This window comes from Aptenodytes patagonicus, chromosome 4, assembly GCF_965638725.1.
Source record: "Aptenodytes patagonicus chromosome 4, bAptPat1.pri.cur, whole genome shotgun sequence".
Lineage (NCBI taxonomy): Eukaryota > Metazoa > Chordata > Aves > Sphenisciformes > Spheniscidae > Aptenodytes > Aptenodytes patagonicus.
Genome location: NC_134952.1, coordinates 12,762,542 through 12,780,886, shown reverse-complemented (window position 1 = coordinate 12,780,886; position 18,345 = coordinate 12,762,542). Strand labels below are relative to the sequence as shown.

Genomic DNA, 18,345 nt, shown 5'->3' with positions numbered 1-18,345 from the left:
AATAAATCATTTTCTGTAATAAGTGTTTAATTGCAATAAAATCCTAAAAGTTAAAAATAGTAGTTATAAATTATTGATGCTGAATTCCTTTCCATTTGGAAAGGTCACTTAAAACTTCTCTCTGATTAGCATTGTAGTGATGTGGAACTGTAATATTTACAAGAACTTAGGTGAAATGGGAGGCAGAGATGAGAAAACTCACTTTTTTTTTTTGAAGTCTAAAGAGAACTCGTTATTCTGTCTCACTGCTTGGCTGAACAGTGTTTCCCACAGATGCGATGAGACCTCCTCCTACTGTTTCATTTTATTTGCGCTCAGTGTCTACACAGGGGATGAAAATCTCAAACCCTTTGAATGAGGAATACTTGAAATCATACAAAAGAGCTACACATTGATCACTCATCTCATCCCAAATGGCCACGATCAAACCCTTTTTCCCCAGGAGAGATGGCTTTTCCTGCTGGGCTCTGGTGCTTCCCGTTTCAGCTGTGAAGTGGGATGCTGCAATGGAAACATCTTTAATGCAGGTTCCTCTCAAGTCCTCACGGACTGGAGTCAAGGTTATGGGCATCCGCTACCTTTGAGATGGAAAATAAATCTCATGATCTGGAACTCAAATAAAATGTTCCTTGGATTTCCCTTGAGAGCACTAATCCCTATTTTTAATTGGGATGCAAAACTTTAAAAAGAGGATTTTATTAGGCCTCATGTTCCATGAAGTAAAAGAGCAATTTGCACAACAGCAGCTTTGTATTCCAGTGGTAGTGAAAGAAGTGCTTGAAATGGGCATAAAGGTTGAGGAGAGATGCATTTCAAGTGCGTTAAACATCTTTTAGGAAAACGTTGCTGGCATGCTGTGGGGTTTTTTTTGTTTGTTTGTTTTTTAATGTACGTATCCCTCTAAAGAATAGGCTGTATTCAAAAAAAAGAAATCTACTAGATACATCATAGAATCATAGAATCATTAAGGTTGGAAAAGACCTCTAAGATCATCGAGTCCAACCGTCAACCCAACACCACCATGCCCACTAAACCATGTCCCTAAGTGTCTCATCTACACGTCTTTTAAATACCTCCAGGGATGGGGACTCCACCACTTCCCTGGGCAGCCTGTTCCAATGTTTCACCACTCTTTCAGGAAAGACATTTTTCCTTACATCCAATCTAAACCTCCCCTGGCGCAACTTGAGGCCATTTCCTCTTGTCCTATCGCTTGTTACTTGGGAGAAGAGACCGACACCCACTACCAACCACTGACCAACGTCACTACGAGGGCTATTACCTGTTGCTGGTTTCTTCACGTTTCTATTTAAAGCCATAGAGCTTTCATATTCTGAAGGTATCTGGGGAAATTGCCATGCAGCTCAGAGTCATTTCAGGATGTTTGGACTTTAAATTCGCTCTACACTCCAGCTTTTTTTTTTTTTTTTTTTTTTTTTTTTTTTTTTTGGGACAAACAATGTTAATATGTTTCATTGGGAGAGAAATGTCAGAAACATCACTGTTTCTATTGAAGCTAATGTCCCTGTGGTGCTATAAACAAACATACCTGCAGTTCTCTTGCAGTGCTACATTGTCTTGGGTAATGTTCTTCCCTTTGCCCTCAATCCCGCTCCAGCATCGCATACTTTATAGCCCCTGTAGATGTGCGTGGCTGCTGTGAGCTGGATGCAGGCAGGCTGTATTGTGACCACAGATATGCTCTGATATTTTTTTATATAGAAGACACACGCCTCTTGAGCATTTTTGTGGGCAAAGAAGTTCAGCTGCTGGAAAATGAAGGATAGTCATGTCAAGGACAAACCAAAGTAGCTTTGTCATCTTACAGCATGCAGCTTCTTATTTGCAGAGGAAAATACTATCTTGTGGTTTTGGTAAGTCTGGATCTGCGGGTTGGAAGGTCGACTTGAACTTCTCAGAGTCCCTGTTGTCAGTAAGTATCCTGCTAAGGCTGGCGTTTTTTCCTAATTCCCCTTTTAAGTGCAGTTGTAGTTGATTCTTATCTTTGGAGCTTGCAATCTTTCTGCCAAACTTGTTGCATGGGTGGTGAACTTTCAGCTGTGAAATTCTGAATGAAGGGTGTTGCAGGGACACAAAAACCTGCACTAATTTCCCTTCATTTTTTCTCCTCCTCCTGAAAAAAAGGATGAAAGGCTTTTCTTACAGCATCTCTAATGAGTTGTTCAGATTCTATATCTCCCTCTGCACCTCACAATACAGAGTAAGCAGTCAGGACCGATTTTACCTTAACAGGAAATATCTGTGTTTCCAGGGTAAAGGTGAATCTTGAATTTACTTAAATTCCTTAGCAGCTCTAAGTAATTCAGGACATTGCACATTCCATGTAGATCTGATAGCTGAACCATGTATCAGAGAAACACAATTAAATGTAATAAAGTGTAGATTTGAATCACAGTTTGGCCTGAAAGTAACCCTGAAGGAAGTGTCTAATATTTACAATTGATATCAATCATTACAATTAGTAATAACACTAATGAGACAGAAGCAAAACAGTAACCTTATGAAAATTCTCATTTCAATAATGTAATGTGACTCAGGCATTTGAAGTGAAAATGGATGCACATTGATTAAATTTGAAAAATAATTTTTCAATTAAAATAAAAACTTTTTATAGCTTCATTTGTCACTAAGGTTTACAGTTACCTGTAGTGGAAATGTAGAGCTCCATTAACATAAATGGAGAGAAGGAGAATGAGATCTAGTCTTGTAGCAGACTCCTGCTGGAGCAGGTTTGGTTACCGTTTATCTTTGGGGTTATGTGTCTTGCAATTTAAATATCATTTTGCATAACCTAAAGTCATTAGGGATTAGGAATATTTATGGTAAGTATAAAATATGTAGTGATACTATCAGATGTAGTATTCATAGCATCAGGTGTGGTAAATACATAGTGTTCAAAATACTGAGTTTTCAGATACTTCCCCTACTTTTCTAATCAAAACAGCACTATAAAATAGAAGCACTTAATTTCGTATAGCTGTTATGATCTTTCTGCTAACTCAGACAGTAAAAGAGTACAAATACTTCTCACCACATCTTAGCCAAGAAATGCACATTTAAAAATAGGTTCTTAGTAGCTTCTACAACATTCTGTATTCTCCTGCCAGGAATCCTCTGTTCTGATCCTGATTATTTTCAAGCTGCAATCATGTAAGCCATAATGATAATGAAAGATACTTGGTGCTGTAAGAAAATATCATAAGCAAGGGAGTAGAAGATTACTTCAGTGCTGTCTTGGGCTTTGCAAGCTTAACAATGTGACCTGTCTCATGACTGAAATATTTGCAAAAACACTTCATCTCACAGGTTCTTTCCCAGCTTTTCATCTTAGACACTCTCCATCTTTTTTTTTTCTCTCCATTTCAGACTTTCTTAGTTGCTACAAGTCCTAGTGCACAAAAGTTTGATCTGAATGCACCGTGCAGAATCTTCCTGCTTGTAGCAGATATGTCTGCCCTGTTTTTTAGGTTTTCATTTTAAATCCCTACTATAGTAATTAAGGGTTCCCTTCTGTTTATATCATAGGGCTTGCATACAAAGAAATTAATCAGCTTCTGTCTGTCAGTTGTAAACCTGTCTTTTCTGTTACTAAAACCACATTTTCCTGTAGTGGCAAATGCTGTAGTTGCCTAATCCTGTCGACTGTCTATATTTGGTAAGTGTGGAAAAGCACAGTTTGTATTTCTAGGTAAACTGGGATTTTTGAGCCACTGCCTTTGGTTCTTTGCTAACAAGAATCTCCATTACTCCTTGGTTTTTCTGTAATTATGCACTCTCTTTGGCTGGTCAAACTTCTGAGAAGGCTTGGTGAATGCTGCTTTTCCATCTCATCACTGAGCGCAATATTTGATCTTGAGGTTACCCTTCTAGAAGGGGTGTTGTGTTTTCTTCAGGTCGTTAGCATGCTGAAATAATTGCTTATGGAACAAGAAAGCAACCTGTACTCAGACTTCGGGAGTTTCTCACTCATTTTTCCAATCAGATCCATATAGGTAGAACTGCTTTTCTCCTAGAACATGAATGATGTCCCTTATCCTCCACATGGATGTACAGGTTTGGTGGCTTCCCTGGGCCCATGAAGATGGTTGATGAGAGCTGCTGTCCCTTGGGTGCCTATTTCATGGCCAGTATGGAAAGGTTGGCTTGGCTTTTCAGCTGGAGAGGTTGCTGTGTCTGAAAAAGCACGTTTTTTTTGACTGAGCAAAGACTGAGCAATCCAAAGTTACTTCTGTACATGTAAAATGAATTTCCTCTTCCCTCCTCTTCATGCCACCTCAGTTCGTCGGTTAGGCACACTGGCTTTAGGGTCCTGCAATATTGTTAAATGTGCTGTGTATACACTTTATATGGAAATATCTAGACTTGTAAGTTCTTTGGGGCAGGGATCTTTGGGCTTGGTGTTCGTGCAGCATCTAGCACAGTGGGTTTAATTAGAGACCTATGTGCAGTATCATCGTGAAACCTAATGGTCTGTTAAAGTGCAGGGGACAGCTTAAGTAAAAAATAGATCTTTACCTATCTTGTACCAAACCTTAGGTTCACTGTCTTCTCAGAAGATCTGTGCATTTAAATAGCTCCAGGTAAATCAAAAGCAGAATATACAGAACAATTATAGAGGAGGCACAGGGCTCTGTATTACTCACCAGACTAACCATCCTGACTGTCTTCCCTGTCATTCCTATTTATTTTCATATGCTTTCACATCACTTTCATCCTTCCCCATCCATTTGAAAATCAGTTATTTCCTTTTTTTCGTTACAACACTTCTGAACTCTCAACCTGTTGTTATAGACCTATCATTGTTTTCTTGGGTTTAGAACAATTTTCCTTACCCTTGATTGGACTTTCATCGCTAACCAGGAATTTGACTGACAGGAGAAATTGTAACCGTTTTCTTGCCTCTCTTGCTGGTGGTTTGGAAGAGAAATTTCCAGTCCATTGCACAAGGCTAATACCTGTATGTACCTCATACTGGGGTTCCATATAAATTTGGTCTTATTACTGCAAGCTTTCATCTCCTGATAGCTCCTGCAAGTCATTCCTTCACGGGAGATGTTTTGGCACCTTAAACTTTATTTACATCTGGATATCGTGCCTGCAGACTTACCGAAGTAAGATGCTGACTGATTAAAAGTAGTCTTTTTGTATTCCAGTTGAAGAATTCACCATCTGTGATCTGTAATTAGAATTCTCACTAATTAGATATAACAAAGCTGCATAATGCCAAGTTTGAGAAAAAAATATTAGAAATGCGATGTAATATACGGCTAAATGTTTTTATTGCTTAACTGTAAATAAAATGTTCCTCTCATGTCCTGGGCATCCATAGTTTCCTACCCCTGTAGGTTTAAAAAATTCTTTTCAGTCATTCATGACACTACTTTGGTTGCTATAGTGATACCAATTTCCTGTCTCAAATTATTGTACTTCAGAAGTACGTGAGGCCTTTTAATCTTCCCGCACCTCCCTTTTCTTTCTTCCCATTTCAGTCTTTTGATTTTACAGATGCTCTTACTCAAGGACTGGAATTCCTATATTGTTGGTCTATTTTTTCCACTATCTGATGGAAACCAGCATAAATATATACCTTTCCCCCATAGGACTAATGAAGATTCCTGCTGCTTTATTGGTACCCTTGCTGAACATTGCTCTGTATCAAAGCCTTACAAAACTTATATTCAGTTTTGTTACGGGTCACTAATCTAGAGAAGCACAGGCTGTTCACCTTGACCAAATCAAGAGCAGCTGCACCCACCCAAGTGGAATTTACACACTTATGAAAAGCAGCTTGTCAGCCATGATAGATGTTACGTTGAGCGAGATGCTACTGAAATCCAGTATGAGAAGTCTAGTTGGGCCAAGCCTCCGTAACGTGACTTGATGGGGACTGAACCCCAACTGAGACAGTTTGCTGTTTCTGGGATATATGTAATAAAAAGAAACCATAAAGCAGTATTAGCTGATCAATGTTCCCTTTGTTTCTCTACATATGACAAAGTTTGTGTGGTGGTTGAATTTTCTGTAAGGATCAAGCTGTTCCTGTGGGGTTGTCACTGTGCTGGACATCTCTATATTGCTTCCCCCTCTCTCTCTACATCCCTTTGAGGGCTGCTCTGATCAGAGAGGCACGTGCGTTTGGCCTGTTAGTCTTTTGATGGAATATTCCCATTGACTATGTGGTCTAATTCCCTCTTCGTTTTGTTCTCCTTCCCTCAGTACGGCATTGCCACCGTAACCTCGATGATCAGCATATGTGGAATTTGGCATGTTTTGTGAGATGTGTAGCCCTAAGCAGCCTCAGTTCAAAGGTCTGTCTTGCCAAATGCCTTTCTGCTTAGGAATCACTTGTACAGATGAATGATGCCATTTCTGACACAGATCACATCCTGAAAACTCTGTGGAATCAGACAGACTGCTAGAGTTTCTAAGCAGCAGGAAAAAATCATTGCTGAATAAGGTAAAAAGGAAAAGATTCCAGGTGGGATTACTGGATTTCCAAATGCGCAAAAATTGCGTGGGGAAAGGTGCATATAGAAAACATTCAGGAAAGTCAGGAAAAGGAAGGGATCTGTGTGGCTGGAAGCAAGTGATGTGTTTGTATTTTAGTGGGTAATACATGCTAAAACTGAAGGAGAAATAGGAAATGAAGACAACAGATGTGTGTGGATCCCAGGATGAATTAATATCCCATGGAATTATACACGAATTAAGCAGGGTGGCAATGATGTTTGTATAACTGAGAAGGAATGCACGATATGCTCTTCTTTATTAATGTCTTTCTTATCTATATATGCTCTTCTACCCCATTTTCTTTCTAATTTAGGCTCTCTTCTGATTTCTGTCCCTTGAGTGGCTGTCTAGCCTGGTGGATTTATGCTGTTTGTTCAGCAACATTCCTACTTTTCTGAATTCTGTCCCACGTGCCTTTAGCGTAATCTTCGTTTGCACTTCCACGTGCTGCCTGCTTGTTTAGCTTTTTCTCCCGGGCCATTAGTTCAGTTCTGTTTTCTTGTGGGGAAGAAAATTTCTTTCTGTGGTAGAAGTAATTAAGTCTCCTATGCTAAAACCATCTTCTCCAGGACACTCCAGGTTTACTCTGTTACCATTCCCTTGAAATCCATATGTGATGCTATGGATTGGTGATAGAAAAAACTTGGCTTCTCATGCTCCTTTTCCAGAGAATGGAAGTTTCTGTGGCTGAACTGGTTGGCAGTAGGTGGGTCCCAAACCAGTACCTGCACCACGCCATTAGCAGCTATTTGCTTTGGCAGCCAGACACTTACCCTATGGTGTTGTCTTTTTTTTTTATTTGTACTTCTGTTCTCGGGTAGCAGCTGCTTGCTTCACTATCTGTTTTTAGCTGCCTGTGTGTGGGCATAAACCCATGCGAGGATCATTCTGCTGTGGTTGTAATAGCAGAAAATAGATGTATTTTTATCTCTCTGAAAAGATCTAAAGATCTTTTCAAAGAGAAGTGATCTGTGATTGTGCAGGGTGAAAAGGGTCTCGCGCTTTTTAACTTCTATATGGTGACACAAGGGACAACTGCATTTCTTTCTTCCCTTTCTGTTCCGTTTATTGATACTGGGTATTCAAGGCTTGTCTGGCTCAGGGGAATCCACAGGATTTATCTTTTCTCTCTTTCTTTTGTACTTACTTGACTTCATACCCGTGATTGGTTTAAAAGTATTTTTATTAGGTTTTAAACATTAATTGAATTGTGGTGCTATCTCTCCACCTCAGCTGCTAGTGTATGCTGTAACCACCTTTCAGAACCTGGAAGAATATTGTAGAACAAGCTAGGAAGAACAGGTCAACCAGTGTCTGAAAATTTTTAAACTTTTAAAAAGCAAGAAAAAATTAAATTTGATGTGGGAATAGCAAACCTAGATTAAAAATGATGTAAAATGAATATTTTCCTAGTTGCAGGCAAGGTAACAAGTTGGGTCCAACATCAAGCCAGGAGATCCAAGCAACAATTTGGGAATGTCAGGGAACGGGAGTGGGAACAGGCACACCTACGACATAGCTCAGGCCAGGACCCCGTGCCGGAGCTGAAATGAAGATCCCAGGGCTGTGGACAAGAGGGTGCATGGGTTGGGGTCCAAGGTGAGGCTGCCCAGGGCAAATAAAGCCTATTGGTGCTCTCAGGACCCTGACAAATACAACTTTCTCAAAGCGTTTACTGGGAGAATCTTATGGCCAAAGTCACTGTGACAAGTTAGAAGTGCCCAGTAGAGCTGAAAGGGGGATGATGCTGACTATGTTGAGAATGAGCGTGAGGAGCTCATGATGAGTGAATGTTGGCTTTCAAATGGAGCAATTACGAGGAAAAATGGAGAGGAGATAGTATCATTGCAACAGCAGGCTGGATGAAGCCCACAGAGACCTATGATTCCAGTTCGTGCCCTCTCTTAACAAGACTTCTTGTACAGTAGAGGAGCCTGGTAAGGGAAGAGGACAAGTATATTTCTTAGAACAGCTAAAAAAGATGATAATTCTAACTTAATTACTCTGAAAATCATCAATGGACTTACATCCCACTTGCTACAAAAGCCTGGCTTTCCAAAATCTTTTTGTGCTTTTGATTTGTGAAAGGAACTGCAGGTGATACTCAGGTCATATTCATATCAAAATACCCTATTTCAGACAGAAATCAAGTACTTAAAATAATAAATAAATTGCTGGTATTATCATTTCTGTAAAAGATATGGATGCAAAAGGAGATGACAGTGAAGACCCAAGGTTAAAAATCAGATTCTTAATACTATCTGACTAATAGTAAAAATATTTGGTTTCCCGAGTCATTTGTCTTTCAAGTAGAAGACTCTTGTGGTAGGGGTATTTTTTACACAATGCACTTGGCCTTCTGCCAACAGATGAGCGCTCCAGATTGATACTAATGAAAGAAATATTAATGCACCGTAGCATGTCAATTATCTTGAAAAGGTCTCCAGCAACCATTTATCACTTAAATTTCACATCTTGGAGCTGGGGACCAAATTGTGTTACATGTTAGAATAGTTCTGCCAAATTTGATCCATCATTAACTTTCATTTGTTGATAATTTGAACATGAATTTTTATATAAGTTATGCATCTTTGTCAACTTGATGGAAACGTCCTGAATTGTCATGTTGTCATAGATGAGTGATGCTGTTTCCCAGTTGAGACTTGACTGTATTCTGAAATGCCTTTGAGGATATATCCCCCAGGAAAAAGTCCTGAGGCCGGGAACTTTATTTGTTGCACTGGGGGCGGGGGGGGGAAGGAGGGGAGGAAGACTCTTAGGACTTAAATTTGATTCTCAATTGCTGAAACTTAGTAGGGTGGGTTGTTTTTTTTTTTTTCTTTAACCTCATTGTTATGATGACTTTCATTGCTAGGGTTACCAGGCTTCCAAGCAAAACAGAATAGTTATAAAGGGGAAAGGTAACACCAGAGTAAATTTTCTTTATCTGCTAGGAGGGTTTCAGTGGATTGGGTGACATATCTCAGGTGCAAGAAGGCACACTAATCCCTTGTAGAGGATGTGATGCAGTCACAGGTCTCAGCACTAAGCAATGTTAACATTAATTGCCTCAGACTTCAGATAAAGGCAACCCCCAGAGGGGTTTGACCAAGGAGGGTCAACACAGAAGCATCCCCCATCATAATATTGAGGGAAATCCTTTGGCTAAAGGAGTTAGTTGGACTTGTGCAGTATGGCATGGCTGTTCCTATTGTCTAGTAAGGGGTAACACGTGGCAGGCTGTGGAAATATATATCTTTCTGTGTAATATTGGACCATTGCAAAGCTCATCAACTTCTTTTCCCTGTACAAGCCATACTTTTTTGCCTTGCCTTTTTAGAAAGCAAACACACAGCAGCTTAGACTTGTGTTATTTTTTAAGGCTCTAAAATAAAATTCTTGGTGGCATGCAGAATTCTGTCCAGAGGAAGCTCGGAGAAGGCTCATACGTAGCAGGTTTTAATCACAGTTTAATATACTTCTGTAATGTGCTCACATACTGTTTTCAGGAGTGTGGCATAAGAGGCCTGTGTTGAATAAACAGAATGGGAATCAAATAAAATGTACTTAAGCAGCCAGTAGATAATTTAACAAGCTCAGGTGATACCTTTAGATGATATGAATTAAAACCAGAGCAAAAGAGACAACAGAGGGTTAAACACTGATTGTAGCTGTATGATGTGCCTTGAAAATGGAAGCGAAGCCTTGGCATTGGGAAGAAACAAATTTATTTTCTTTTTGGAAAAGCTATGTCTGATCAGTGTTCTCACCTACATTTAAATGGACAGTGGAAATGAATTCTTCATGTAAAGCTCAGGATTGCTGCGTGTGTTGTATTTACAAATTTATTTTCTTTTTGGAAAAGCTATGTCTGATCAGTGTTCTCACCTACATTTAAATGGACAGTGGAAATGAATTCTTCATGTAAAGCTCAGGATTGCTGCGTGTGTTGTATTTGTGCCTGTGATTTAATTTACTCTTCTGAGGATTTGTAGCAGTATAAAGGCCTTAGGTAGCCTTTCTCATCACTTGGTATAGCGATTAGATCCTTGCATTGTAAGTCAAGAGATCATGGTTGTAGTCATTCCTCTATTATCCAGTGTATTGGAGGTCAGCGTAGGCTTTCGATAATGTACCTCATCCCGGATATGCTTGGAGTGCAATTTAAAGACCCTTGAATCACTGTACTGAGCTCCCCAGGTTTCTGGAAAGGCTAATTAGCTCAGCTTGTGAACATAAAATACCTCTGTTCTGCTTCTAGACAAAACCTGGGCAAGAAGCAGCAAACATGAGTTGTTGCTGCACCTCAGCAAATAAACCTTAGCATGCTCTGCAGAGAGCTACATCCATAACCCTGTACAGTTAATTGGCAGCTTGAATAATTTGACCACGTCTGGGCATAATTGACAGTTGCCAGCATTTTGCACCTTTGTCACGTTGTCCCAGCCTTACAGTGGCCAGTAGTTGGTTGTCACTATGTCTGTGAATTGTTGTGACCTCACTGCAGCGGCTCTTGGGCGTACGGTTATTTCTTGCCACAGTGTGTAAAGTCCTGGTGTCTGTCGAAGGCAGTTGTGCTGGGAACAGAGTGGAGACAGTTGTATTTCTCAACTATCATGCTAAATGAAATCCTGACTGTGTGGTTTTATGGTGGTATCTCTTTAGTGAACCATGGTACTTCACAGGGGAGTTCTTTTCTGCTTCCCTTAGCTTTTGAAACAGAGGGGCAGTGATATGGCTGGCTGTGTTTAGAGAGCACACTGCTGAGATGCAGGCTCAGTTATGGTGCTGTCACAAATGCATAAATGTCAAGTCGCCTATGCTACCTGGTGTTAACATCCCTGGACACTTAACGCATCTGTTCCTAATTTTATGTTGCTTTGGAAGCACCATGATTCATTAGTGGTACAAGAAAACCACCCCAAGTAATATCTCAATTTGCTTGTTTTGCAGCAAGTTGAGTAGTGCTCTGAAAATGGACATATGAACATCTCTCTTTATCTAACAGTGGCATAAAGATTTCTGATACATGTATCTTTCTTACTAAATAGTAGGAAAAGCTTTCAAATTTTCTTAACAGTTTGTTATTTTCTGGGTTGTGTCTAAATGATTCTAGAGCCTATCTTACAGTTTTTGTTTGTATTTCACACATTTTGTACATCTTTTTGGATCTCTTGATATTTACAGTTTATTACTTCTTCATGTTAGTATCTCATCTACGTAATCACCTCATCTCATCTACTTAATAGCATTTAGAGTTGTGCTTCATGTTTAGGTTTGTCGGAAAAACAGATGTGTGGGTCATCAAAAAAAACAACAAACCACCTCTGGTAAAAAAATATTTTCTCCCCCCTCTTTGCAACAATTAAAAAACCCACAAACCATCAGACAGTGTGTGCATATTGCAGGACTTTGTAATAGCCCAAGGCACTATTTTGGTATCACATGGAGAATGGAGATGCTCCTTTAGTCCATGTACGTCTCTGAAGCAGGGAGGATTTGAGTTTGGCAGTCACTGTTTAAGGAAGAACTTCAGGATTTTTTTCTAATGATGATGCATATATTTAATTTAAAGTAACTAGGGTAAAGTTCGGTGAAGCTTATTTACTTACTAGCAAAAACCTATATGATCCTAACATGAAAAACTCCATAGCAGGAGTAAGACTGTCTTTATATTAACAAGCCACTTAGCTCATCACTGGATTAAGTGATGTGACTCAGTCACCTTCATTCTTGCTGTACCACGGAAACCTGCTGGATACAGAAACTTGTGTTTTTGGAGAAGTCATGGTTGGTCACCTTAGTGAGGCGTAGGGGAATTGTTGTGGAATTTATTTTACTCAAAATATTCTGTAAAAAGGAATAATTTACATTTCGGTTGTTACAGACTTTCTGCTTATTTGTAACCTAAGATAAATTTTGCAATGGAAGCAGTCCTCGGGGAAAACACAAGTGACAACAAACATCATTACACTGAACTGTTGCTTCCTGTACTCTGTGGAGGTTAAGCTCTCTCCCCTTACAAACACTCATGGTTCACTTAAGTTTGTTATCAACTCAGAGTGTTGCCATTTCTGTCTTTGGAGGTTTTAAGAAAAAATAAATTTAAATGCCCAGGGATCTTTGTTATCAGCTTATAACACCGTTAAATTAGAATCCAGTAATGGGGTCCCAGACTGACAGTGTGTCTCGACGTTTTCCACTGAACGGCAAATAACCTGGGTGGCATCTGAAATACATGGCTAGATTTTGTAATGCGGCATGGTCCAGACTGGTCTGGTCAGAATTACACCTGTACAACTCTGCTCAATTGAGGATGGCTGGGGAACGAATTCACCCACGTCTGGCTCCGCAGCGCGAGCAGATTGCTGTGAGGGTGTTGCTCTGTCCCTGTGTCTGCCTTAGGTAAGAGAAATTTGACTGCTGGAGCTGCATAGCAGTGAATGGGCTCTGACCGCCTTCAGGTGCCTGTGACTGGGGTCGTCTCGGCGCACAGTCCTGGGGGAGGGTTTTCCTGCGGGCTCTGAGCATGGCCCTGCGTGCTTTCTTCCCATTAATCCCTGAGCTGTGCGATCCCGCAGGTCAGGAGCGCGTTGGCCAGCACACTGTTGCTCTGTCTTCTCCAAGAGCCTGTTGCTTCTCCCCGGTTGCTGTGAATCAGAAATAAGAGTCCGGCTCTGTGATCATTAATCCCAGACCAGGCGCTCCTTCATCATCCAGCAGCCCAAGTGTGATCTGGAGCAGCGCTGTCAAATTAGCCAGGCAGCGCAGCATGAAACCAATGCTGGCTTCGTGCCTGATGCTGGAAGACAGATGTTACCTGATCCATAGGGGTGATTGGAACAGTGCAGGCGGATAATACCTGAGCCAACATAAAGCTTGACAATAGAAAATTAACTTTTCAGCATTTGTTTGTCAGATTTGAACTGTCAGGGTGAGTTAATACTGATGCAGTGCTTGGGTGTTTTTTCAGGAGCCCTTGGGGTAGCTCTGCTGTAGTGTCAAACTACAGCCTAACTCTGATTCAGCAGCTCTTTATGTAAAGCAGGTGGTGAAACTTTGAAAGAAAATGAGTGGTTAAATGTCCTCGACTGCTTTTGAAACCTTACCATGAGAGAGGTTTGCATGCAGTGAGCACTGTAGCTCTTCCTAAGCAGCCATTGGACTCAGCTTATCTTAATTTTAGATTTAAAGTAGGCAGTCTGAACCTGGCTACTGATGTGCCGCCTGTATTTGATCCCATTAAATGAAACCAGCTGCAGATGAAGCACAACTAGGCACATTGCTGAATATTTTTCTTTCTTAGCTTTAAATTTTTAAGGAAATTTTACTATTATTTTGAGCTTGTTCCTGTTTCTTTCTTTTTTTTTCCCACACCGGGAGAAGGGGATTACAGTAAAATGAGTTTTTCCTTCACATTATCAGCAACGTGATTTGCCATTTTAAGGGCAATGTTTGTAGTCTAGCAATGTGTTAGATATGTTCATAAAAGAAAGGAATGCTTGGAAATACGGCTTTCCACCAAAAGAAGAAATAGCAGAAGTGTATATTATACTGACTTTTGTGAGGAAAATCTGTTTGCAAATTGGTGCAAATTATATGCACAATTTTAAGAGCTGTTTAATAGTTTTCAGCTAGTTAACACTGTCACTTCCAAATCCTGATCAGCTGCAGTGAAGCATCATTTCAACAGATGATAATTTTACAGTCTGCAGAAGTTGCTAGAAAGTCATCTCTGTGAGATAGATGTCCATAGCAGGATCTCACTGGTGCAGATAATTTTTGTAAATTTTAAGGCTTATTCTTTACAAAACTAGTTCATTTTCAAGGCTGAAACTACAGCGACTATCAGAAAACTGTCTTAAGGATATAAATTGGTCTTAAAGGATGAGTTAAGGAAGGACTCCTTTTCATGGTGCAGTGTACTATTGCAAGGTTATAGCCATTAAGGGGAGACTTCTTGCTTTAACATATCTGGCATTATCCTCTTGGAGACAGGCTATTGCTAGCTTTTTTTCTAGTATGACTTACAGTACTTTGCAGTTACCAGATGTTACAGTAATAGAATATATCATATTATTTGAGATTCTTTTAAAATATAATCTATAGGTATGGTGAATGGCTTGTGGACAGATGACTTTTTAAAGTTTTTTTTCAAGCCACCAATGCTTTCTGTTTAAAATGAAATGATCTGGTTCAGAAAAGGAGATGCAGCTTTAGCAAGGTATAGGGGTTTTGATATATTCATGTAGAATCTAATGGGACTTACTCTGATGCATCACAATGGACTGTGTAAGTGATCACATTCAAGTAACAGGAGATATTCATGTAACACTGGCTGACTCTGTAGAGAAGGAAGGAAAAAAAAAAAACAGACCAGCCAGTTTTGGTTTTGCGGGAAGAATTTTATCCTAACTGCAACTGCCAGTCTTATTCTTTCACACTGAGACATTCTTAAAAGCAGAAATTCATCAGTGTAATGAAGATACAGTCATCCTTGTGGGGGTGAGAATTAGATGCTGAAATGAAGTGTCTGGGTTTTTTGGTTTGTTTTGGTTGGTTTTTAAAAAAAAAAAAAAAATCCAAAACCATGACACCTCTGATATTTACAGAGGCATGACAGAAACAACCTCACAGCTTATCCAATTATACTTTAATTCTATAAATAGATTTGAAATATTGGGTGCTTCCAAGGTGCTACAGGCATGTAGGAGATTATTTACAAAATTCTTGTGTGTGTTATAAAAGAAATCTTAGTTAAGCATCAGTTAAATGGCACTCTTCTTTATTACATTAAAATTCGGTCACGTTTGAAGAATTGACTCCTGCAGTAGGAATATCAGAATTAAAAAATAGACTAATAAAAAAACCCTTGTTGCAATGCATTTTTTTCTTTAATTCTAAATTGCAGCTGATCAATGATGTTCGCTAGCCCATGGTATGAATGGAATAAAAGTTGGTTTGGAACGAATTGCTGCTGTCTAGGTCAGCAACACAGTTGTCCTTTAGAAAACGAGCTTTAGGAGTTGAGCCCTAATTCGATGAATACTTGGTATGTGCCTGGGTGCTTTGCTGAATCATGGTTTCTGTGCTTTAAGTACAGGGTTAGCTCCTCCTAATTTGAATCCCCTTTGGGCTGTCGCAGTGTTGGCTGGATGGGATTCTGATTCTGGGAATCCTGCACACTTAGACTGAGCTTTTTTTGTTGAGGGAACGCCTTGTGCAGTCGGGAACTGTGTGAACTTGCCTGTCCCTACTGTGGCACCACTAATATATTAAACTCCTTTTGTTAAATAGAAGCCTGTGTTTCCATGCTTCCTAAAGGTCATGATTTCTGTCCCCTTTGAGTACCCTGCACAGGGTGGTAGGGAAGGGTCATTTTAGGTTTGTGATGAGTATTTGAGAAAGTCACCATTCAGGCTTGGAAAATGTTGCTCACGCAGCTGAACAAGTCCATGCTTGTTGCAGTGAGCTGTGGCCACTTGCTGCAGCTGCGTTGCTTTTCTTTAGGTTTTTTTTTTTTCTTAAGCTATGGGTCCTTTTGCTCTGAAAGGTTCTGAGGTCTTCTCTGTGTGTTTGTGTGCAGTTTAACAATAAAAATACTTTGTCAGTGGCTTTTGTTTTTGTTTTTTTTTTTTGATTAGCAGTGTTGATTAAGACAGCAATTCATGACATTTTTGGCCATTAGCCTCCATTGTGGTTTTCACAATACACCATTATTTTCTTTCTTCTTCATAGCGAGCTACTAGCCCAGACTCCTTCCACTTCTGCTGCAGTAGCAGGATGGATTTAATAGAAATCTCTCCGGCCTCAAAAGGAAAGTGACTCATCTCCCCTTGCTCATCCATTCATGTACATCTTAATAAAAAGAAGTTTGTTTAATCATTTTGTTATGAATGTAGGGTATAGATTCAGTCTTGTCTTTGCAGTCTGTTAAATTTTTCATTTAAGCTAGCGTGTTCAAAAGAGTTAATGTTATCTTGGAGTCAAGTGAGTGCTCGGGGCAGGTCCCGCTCACTCATCCTGCTATAGCAGCCCTGCTGCCCAGTCTGGCTGCTCTACCTCATTGCGGTAGGAGATGTGAAAGACATGCTTTGCAGCTATAGCCCTGGTCGCTCTGGGAAACCAGGCACCCTAGCTAAAAATAGTCTCCTCTAAGTTAGCAGCTTTGCTTGTGAATACACAGGCATGAGAAGCTGATTTGGGTAATAGATTCTCATGGTAGACTGGGAACCGGGGCTATCTGGGGAGAGACAGACAGGAGAAAGACAGAGATGACAAAGATCTAGTGGTTTTAATCCTAGCATTGCTGGTCTATGGAGTGCTTGATGTTGCATCCTTTAATCTTGCTAACCACTGTGTATTTCCTTAAGATCTCATCCCACTAAATGCTTTACACGTGTATGAGAGAAAGCGTTAGCAAGCCAAGGACTATGTGAGGAAAAACAAAGAATTATTGTATCTTTACTCTACTCATGGGGAGTTAAGGTGAAGGAGACTTCCTTAAGAGGCTGAAAAATTGCCATCAGAGGAACTCGATCTGAGTTTTCAGGATGTGAGCCTCCAGAGCAGTAACCTTCTTCTCCTTATTTCCTTTGACCTGGCTTCTTCCCCCTCCCTCTGCAAAGCTTTCTGTAACCCCCCCTTCTTTTTCACTTGTGCAGCTGAACTGAACTCATCCTGCTGCCAGGGGGAATTCCTCCGCTGTGGGGTGAAGCTGTACTCACTAGTGTTTTATTCGCCAGTGGAACTGGCTCATTTTGTCAGCTCTGGGAGATTTTCAGCTAGATCATCTGTAGTACAAGGAGGAAAATAAAGATGGGGGTTGGGAAATGCGATAGATAAAGGCTTAAGTGGTCAGAATTTAAATCTTAAATTGCCAATTGCATGGCTGACTAGAAAAAGGAAATGTGGGAAAGAAAAGGAGGCAGTAAACATGATGATTAAGTGGATCTTACGCAGAGTAAATTATAGCATTCCTGAATGAAAGCCTTCTCTTTAACAGAGAAATCATTAAATGTTAAACTCGCGCTATTATTTGCGTTTCATTGGATAGACTTGCATGTGCAGAAATACCCATTTTAATTAGTGTTGAAAAGAAGTCTCGTGTACAGAGCGCTGCCTGGTAGGTATTTTTATACTCTCTCTCTCTCAGTGAACTCATTTTATATGATGATGATTTCCTCTAATTTTTAATTAACATGTCTAAGTTAGAGTTGGGGAAAATGATCAGTGTTTCATTAACTGCCTCACACTTGGAGATCTATGCAAACCTAATTGATATGGTTGTTACAGGGTACTTTGTCAAAATGAGCCGTCCTGCCACTACCTTTCTCCCCTTGCTTTTCAGTTACATGAATTTGAGTGAAAGGCATACTGCAACAGCATATAGTTTTACCTGTAAAATGACAGCATATGATGTGGCATTGTATTTCAATGCAACATTTCATCCAGAATATTTAAAAACATTTTATAGACTGTGTATTGGAAGATCATTCATTTATCACTGGTATATAGTGCCCCCCCTTTGCGAAGAGTGTATATAACAGTGCTGAGGAAAAGAAGTGAGAATATTTCTTGCTTCTTCTCTGGGGAAAATTATTGGCTCAACTCTTAAGTGTCACAATTAAAAATATACTTGCTAGTCTATAACAAATACCCCTAAATTCATAATGTTTAATATCACAAATTATTAAAGCCTATTGTTGATATTTATTGATTTATTTAACCATATATACAAATGAATTACAGTATCTCGCTGGAAAAAGTGGTTGAGATGTGTGAAGGCAGGATGGTCCAGTGGTAAAGGTGGTG

At 39.9% G+C, this 18,345-nt stretch overlaps 1 protein-coding gene across 4 annotated transcripts in view; it reads left to right on the top strand.

Moving 5' to 3' along the window:
* SORCS2 (sortilin related VPS10 domain containing receptor 2) overlaps positions 1 to 18,345 on the top strand; it is a 636,731-nt gene that overhangs the window by 176,678 nt on the left and 441,708 nt on the right. Inside the window, exon 1 of one of the 4 annotated variants that reach the window (XM_076335891.1) lies at positions 17,612 to 17,656. The exons of the other annotated variants lie outside the window; for them this stretch is intronic. The gene's annotated coding sequence lies outside the window, so the exon portion shown is untranslated. Of the gene's footprint in view, positions 1 to 17,611; positions 17,657 to 18,345 lie in introns of those variants that run through there. 4 annotated transcript variants of the gene reach the window in all.